The sequence below is a fragment of the Durio zibethinus genome, chromosome 10, assembly GCF_047325235.1.
Source record: "Durio zibethinus cultivar Kanyao isolate XHJ-2024 chromosome 10, ASM4732523v1, whole genome shotgun sequence".
NCBI lineage: Eukaryota > Viridiplantae > Streptophyta > Magnoliopsida > Malvales > Malvaceae > Durio > Durio zibethinus.
In genome coordinates, this window is record NC_143171.1 from 17,551,152 (window position 1) to 17,558,656 (window position 7,505).

Below are 7,505 nucleotides of genomic sequence, written 5' to 3' on the forward strand. Positions count from 1 at the left end.
TAATGGTCATTCAAGTGAAGACCTAAATGTTCATCTTTGGGATTTTTTAGAGATATATGACACATTCAAATATAATGGTGTTACTAAGGGTGCCATTAAGCTTAGATTGTTTTTTTTTCCTTTAAAAATAGAGCCAAGAGCTGGTTAGCCTCGATGCAACCATATTTCATTACCACTAAGGATGATTTAGTTTAGAAGTTTTTAGCTAAGTTCTTTCCTCCAACCAAGATAGTCAAGCTTTGGAATGAGATCACCATATTTTCCCAATATGACTCAAAGACCTTGAATGAGGCATGGGATAGATACAAGGAGCTCCTGAAGAGGTGTCCACACAATGGATTACCTAAATAGATGAAGATTTATATTTTTTAAAAATAGGTTGATATTGAATACTAAGACCATCCTATAAGCTATAGCAAAAAGTACCCTGATAAGTAAGACCTCTGACAGTGTTTACGATTTGATAGAGGATATAGACACTAATAGCTATCAATGGTCGAATGATAGATAGCATATAAGAAAAGCTTCAAGGGTGTACGAACTTAGTGAGTTTACAGCTTTAAATGCTAGGGTTGAGTCTCTAGCTAAATCTTTAGAGTAATCTTAAAGTTACATCTTTTGAGCCAAGTCCTAGTTACTTTAAGTTCACCCATAGTTTCATAGCTAGTTGTGGTATATAAGCTAGGTCATCTAGGGGAGTCTTATCCTAATTATCCAATTAGTATCCATTGTTTAAGATAAAACCCTAGGCAACTTAATAACCCTTATGCTTTTATATATAGCCCAAGTTGAAGGAATAACCTAGTTAGTGCTTGGAATCAGTAACACAGTGTAATCTTATCTTAGTTTAGTCTATTCAAGCACTATAGCTACCCAATATATCAAACCACAAACCTTCTAGGTGTCTAGTAGCTTATTCTATATCAATAGTAGTAGCACATGCAGTGATGCACATCTCTATATCCACCTATGCCACCCTCTGAGAAGAAACCTTTAGTAGAAGATCTTTTAGGTTCCATGGTTACAGCCCAAACATTTTTGATGTAGTCTTAAAAAACCATGTTCCAAAATCAAACTACTTCAATTAAGAACCTAGAGACCCAGATAAGTCAATTAGCTACACTCTTAAGTACCTGACTTTAAGAAACTCTACCTAGTAACACAAAAGTCAACTCTAGAAGGGAGTGAAAAAAGTAATGCCATGCCATTACCTTTACGAATGGGAGAAAAGTAGCTAGTGACCCAATCCAGGTAGGTTTTCATGATGCAGTAGTTGATGAGTTTGAGGATAAGCCTAAAAGAGATCTAGTTTAGAAGAGAGATAAAGACATGAAGGTAGAAAAGAATGTAGTTCTTACCCAATTATCACAGACACCTACACAAAGTACGTTATCCAATTCATCTAGGCCTACTCCTTATAGAGTTGAGTCATCTAGGCCTTATATTCTTTTCTCTCAGAGAATTCAAAAGCAGATGCAAGAGAAGCAATTTTCTAAATTCGTGAAGGTGTTTAAAAAGTTACATATTAACATCCCTTTTGTGGATGCATTAGAGTAAATGTCTATCTATGCCAAATTCATAAAGGATATTATCTTTCAGAAGAGGAAATTGAAAGATTACGAGACAATTGCACTCATCAGTAAGTGCACATCTTTGATTTAGAGAGGATTACTTACAAAATTGAAGGATCTCAATAGTTTTATCATTCTTTGCACCATAATAGTATGTCCTTTGATAGAGCTTTATGTGACTTAGGCATTGGTTTCAACTTGATGCCATTGTCCATTTTTAAGAAATTAGCCATAAAAGAGGCTAAGCCCACCTTGGTTACTTTGTAGTTTATTGATAGATCATTGAAATATTCTTGAAAGATTGTAGAAGATGTCTTGGTAAAGGTAGATAAATTCATTTTGCTTGTAAATTTTGTAATGTTAGATATGGAGGTGGATCATGAGATCTTGATTATTCTACAAAGATCCATTTTAGCCACTGATAGAGCTTTGATTGATGTGTAGAAAAAAGAATTAACCATGTGAGTTCAGGATTAGAAGGTTCAATTTAATGTTTTTAAAGCTTTGAGAGACCTTGATGATTTTTATGAGTGTTCGAGGGTAGAAGTAGTTAACAGATTGGTTGATGATGTTTTTCACCTAAAGCACCATATTTTGTATCTTAAGGAATCCTTTATAGTCAATGAGGTAGAGGATAAGGATTTGAATGGTGATAATGATAAGATATTGATGTTATCTACTTGTCGATTTGTACCACTTCCCAATACTGAGCCTTTAGTTGATTCTAACACTTTTCCTAAAATGATTAGACCTTTAGTTCTAGATTCATTGGTTTATGAGAAATTTTAATTTAATCATACTTATCTTAGTCTTTCTAGGAAAAATAGAGATAGGTTAGTTGCTAGTGATGGGATATCTTTATTGGTTGATTCATTGGCATTTTAGAAATTTAAATTTAATCATGCTTATCATAGTCCTTTTAGAAAAAAGGGTGTGGATTTGATGTAAAGAGGATATGATATGATTAATGTTGATGATATGTCAGTTAATTAGATGTTGAAACCAAAACCCATTTACCTTAGTCCTTATAGGTGTGAAGTTAAAGGTTTTGTTGAGAATTTCACTATCAGTCCTTCTTAGCCAGATAATCCACCATTAGACCCTAGTTTGAATGACGTGGTTAGGAGAGAGGTCCTTAAATGGTTAGATTCAAAAATTAAGTGTGAAGTGATCACTATGAACATGTAGTTTTGAGTTTGTTTTGATAGTCTAACTTTAACTAAAAAAAAATATTTCTTAGGAGGCAACTCAAGTTTTACTTTACATGTTGTTTGTTTTGTTCATGTTTGTAAATAGATGTCATTTTTTTTTTTGTTGATAAGTTTTATTGTTCATTTTGTTAGGTGCTTATCCTTTTTGTTTATTCTTTTCTCATTATTTATGCTTTTTTTTTGTACAATTTGATGTAGTTTCTTTATATAGTGGTTTTTTTGTTTTGTAGGAAGAATAAATGGTTGAAAAAAAGATGCATTAGTTTGGTCAAAGCATTTGTGAGAGATTCGACTACCATGCCTCTATGTTGATAGAAGAGTTCCCTTGTTCCTTTCTTTTGTGCTTTTTTTTGTTTACACATTAAGAACAATGTGTTGTTTAAGTTTGAAGATATGAAAAAGTTGTTTAAAATTTTTACAAAATTTTTTGAATTTTCCTTGAGCTTTGCCTTGAAATTCAGCTTGACTTTTATAACTTGAATCATTAATATACTTTTTTTAATTAATTTTTTATGAAGTCAATGATAGGTAGAGATTGAAAATGAATATAACTTTAGAAAAAGATTGAATATTATCTTAAATATGAGATGATGCTTAGGTTTAGTGACTTCTTAATTATGAGTTTTCATTTATGAGTTAATACTTTAATCGTTGAATTGTATTTTTTATCTAGTGATTAATTATGTGAGCAAGAGATTTTTTTTCATTAGTCTTTGAAGTAATGTTTTATGTTTTAGAATTTGTTTTAATCATCTTTTACGGTGAAATCCTAAAAAACATATGATTAGAAAAATAATATAAGCTATCTTTGGATCGTTTGAGCTTTTTCAAACAAACCTTGATATAATATTTTCATAGTCACCTCATTTGAGCTTTAAGATCCCTTTCGTTGTTATGAACCCACATTACAAGCCTAAGCCTTTGTTTTGATATTTTCTATCATTTTGGTTCTTTACCCTACATTGGGACATTCATGTATCATTTTGAACTATGCATTATTAGAGAGTAAGGATGGAGCTTAGAAAATGAATGGGAAAATAAAAAGAAGAAAACTGAAAAGAAAAAGAAAAAAAATAAAAAAAGAAAAAGTCAATCTAGCTTGCAAAAGAAAAAAAATCTAAAAAACAAAAAGAAAAGAAAAATAAAAATAATAAAGTAGTGAAAAAGCAAAGAAAAGAAGAAAAGAAAGAAAAGTGAGTAAAAACAAAGTTTGGGGGTGATTCTTTATATAAGCTTTGCCTTTCTTCACCTTGAAAGCTTAAAATCGAATGATCATAGATAAAGTAATGCATTGTTAGGGTACTTAAGCTTAAAAATTTTCTTTATCATACATTGACCCTAGCCTTACACTATAAGCTTATAAAATCCTAAATGATCTTTGGTCATGTGTTTATTTACATTAGTGGAGAAATATATGATAAATAAACATATAAAACTTGAGCACACTTTATTAATCTTTGTTTTTTAATTTTCATGTTTTGCATAACATTACTAGATTACATACAAGGATTTGTGAGAGGTATTTCTTGCTTTTGGGAACCATAGTTAGGAATGAGCTTAGCCTAGGTTAATTCTTGTTTATTAGCATATGTTCATGATTTTGCTTTAGTTATATCCATTAATCAATCCATAAGGCATTCATGTTGAATGAAGCACTAAAAGTTATTGATGATTCTAGCTTAATCTTGTTTTGTTTGAGGACAAGCAAAAACTTAAGTTTGAAGGTTTGATTGTACTAAAATTTGAGCTTTTTCTTTTGAAGGTTTGATTGTATTAAAGTTTGAGCATTTTCTTATCCATTTTTAATGTAGTTTCTTGTGCATTTTGGCTTGTTCATTGAGAATTTTCGCAAAAATACTTCTAAATGGATAATTGTTTTATGTATAGGTGAAAATATAGAAAATGAAGAATTTTGGAGATTTTGAACTCATTTTGAAGGATTTATAGTGCTAAATGCTAGAAAATGCCACAACTAGTGTAATTGTACTACATTACCTTTTAGAAGAGTTTTCTTAACCCTTTCTTCTATGATTTCTTAAGCTTAAATGAACTTTATGGAATCTTATTTCAAGTCTCAATTCTCATAATTTTCGTTTGGAGTTGTCTTCCTTAGCTCAATAATGCATTATCACCTTTTTACTATATTTTTACATGTTTGAAAGGTAATAGGTGCATTAGGTAGTTAAAAGTTAACTTTGAATTGATAATTTTCCAAAACGTTTCTAGTGGTTATAATGAAAAAATTGTTCACTTAATGGCTTGAATTTTGGCAATGAAATGAAAGAACAAATTGTTGCATTTAGCACCAAAAATGAAGCAACAAAAGTGCAAGTGTGTTATGGATGCAAACATCACATGATTAAATACATTTTGGTGCCACTCTTGGATATTCAAAAAACCTAATGAAGTTGCTAAGTTGGCTGTTTGAAGGCCTCCCATTGGTCATAATTTAAACTTCTTGGAGTTCAAAAGATCATGAGAATAGGGCTTGAAAGAAAAGGGAGCTAAATGAGGCAAACAAGCAAGCAAATGAATAAAGGAAGGAAGAAAGAAGGATCTAGAAGATTGGTAGTTACTTAGGTATTTTTACTGAAATTTTAGGGGTTAAAGCATCTCATATTTGTCTATAAATAAAGGGAAGGGGCTGGTTAAAAAAAGAGGTTTTAGATAGGTTTTTAGATTTTTATTTAAGTATCTGCACTTTCTTTACTTTGTACTTTTCTTTTTGCTTTACAAAAAAAGTTGTTTGGCATTTTTTTTGCTTTACTTTCTATGCAAATTTAACTTTCCTCCATCAATTTTAAATGTACTATCAAATTTTTTTAATGAAATTTCAAGAATTTTATGTTTTTGCCTTCAATTTCCATGATTTCATGTGATCTTCAAATCTGGTTTGCAATTCAAGGTTTTAACCTCTTTACAATGTTTTGAATGACTCTTGCCCAAATGTAGCTTGTTCTAAGCTAAATTTTTTTTCTTATATTCCTAACTCATAAATCTTTAATTCCAGGAAAAATCTTTTGCAAATACCATCCACAGAATTTCAAATCAAGCTTCAAAATTTTAATTAAACTCAGTAGGCAGAGTTAAACTTTGAATAAGTGACAAGATATCAAGGATCTTCTCTCCATCTTGGCACTTGGTTTGCAACTCCTGTACTTTACATGCTTTAATTCATGAGTTTACTAGTTAATTCTCATTTGATTGCATTTAATTTCATGTTTTTACATGCTATTTGGATGAATTTCTTTGAAACTACTCTGTTTTTTTCTAGATTTGCACTTGGTTTGAATATGTAGTTCAATGAGCTAGAAATTCAATTGTTTAATGTGATTTCTTTATTGATTCATATTATAAACTTGATGATGAAACTTGCATTAGCTTAATTCTAATTCGTTGTTCTCAGAAAATTCTAAATCTAATTTTTTTTTCTTTTCATGACTTAGTAAATTCCACCTTCAACTTAGTTTCCATTTTGACTTCTCCTTGATATTTCTTGCACATTCTTTTCAATGTTTGTTCTTCAAATAAGCTTCTTTTTTAGTTCCGCTAATTTTATTTTAATTATTAGCTTAGGTTCTATTGGTTTTATGCAAATTAAAACTTGATTTTTAGTTGAAGTTTTGATTTCTAGATTTTATGGCTACTTTCTTCAATTAAAATTTGTGATTTTGATTCAACATTTGCACTTTAAATATATTTCATTCTAGATCATTAAATATTTTTGCATGTTGCAATTTAGTTTTATTCAAATTGAAGAATGTTAGACCTCAATTGTTTATTGAATATGTAGTTTTCAACTTTTACAACATCTTTGGTTTTTGCTTGATCATGTGAATTTTGTGCTTTTGTTTTTTAATTCATATCTTAATTCTATTTTTACCTTAGTTAATCTACGCTTTTTCACAAATTTCAACTTAATTGGTTCATCCCTCAAAATATTTCTAGTATTTTCTTAGTTAGAAGTTGAGTCATTAGTTGAAGTTAGTTAGAGTTAGTTAAAGGTAGTTAATGCAATTACAATATTTTAGCTATTCTTTTACTTCTTGCATTTGTCATTTTCAATTCTTATCTTAAATTTCCATTTTAATCCATGTTAAGTTCTTTGCATTTTACTTTAGGTACCTTTTTTATTGAATATTTTCATTTGCTTAGTTTACATATTGCAAGCTTGTATCTTACTATACTTGTGTTAAATGCTTTGTGTGATTTTATTTTTTTAGTTAGTTAAATTTCATGCTTATTTTTATTTGATTGAACCAACTTTAAATAGTGTGTGGTGATAATAGGTACATAGGTTAAGAATTTCTTTATCTAATCTCATGGGATCGACATTTTAGGTTTTTTAGGCTCTATTATTAAACAACCTGTACACTTGCAAAAGTAGCTTAATCAATAGGCATAATTTTGATTGCAAATCCATTGTCGATAAGGACTTTGGCCATGATATGACTTTTGCACTTCACAGTAATATACAAAGCCCTGATGCTTCTTTTTTCCTCTTGGGGGATCTTATCATCACTAAAGGATATATAATTTAAGATTACTAAATTAATAACTAAGTGGTTCACATATTCTACAGAGACATTATGTGCCATATAAGCTTTGTTTCACACCTTTACTAAGGCGTTATAATGGGGTTCCTAGTTTGACAATAATGGTAACAACAACATCCAAGCTAGCATTTTGTTCAACTATTCTGCCATAAAATACTCACTATGTT

At 30.0% G+C, this 7,505-nt stretch overlaps 1 non-coding gene across 1 annotated transcript; it reads right to left on the reverse strand.

Moving 5' to 3' along the window:
* Positions 1-234: 234 nt before the first annotated feature.
* LOC149516504 (small nucleolar RNA R71) lies at positions 235-341 on the reverse strand. Its single transcript, XR_016346018.1, has one exon. It is a non-coding gene; the product is annotated as a small nucleolar RNA R71 (small nucleolar RNA).
* Positions 342-7,505: the final 7,164 nt, after the last annotated feature.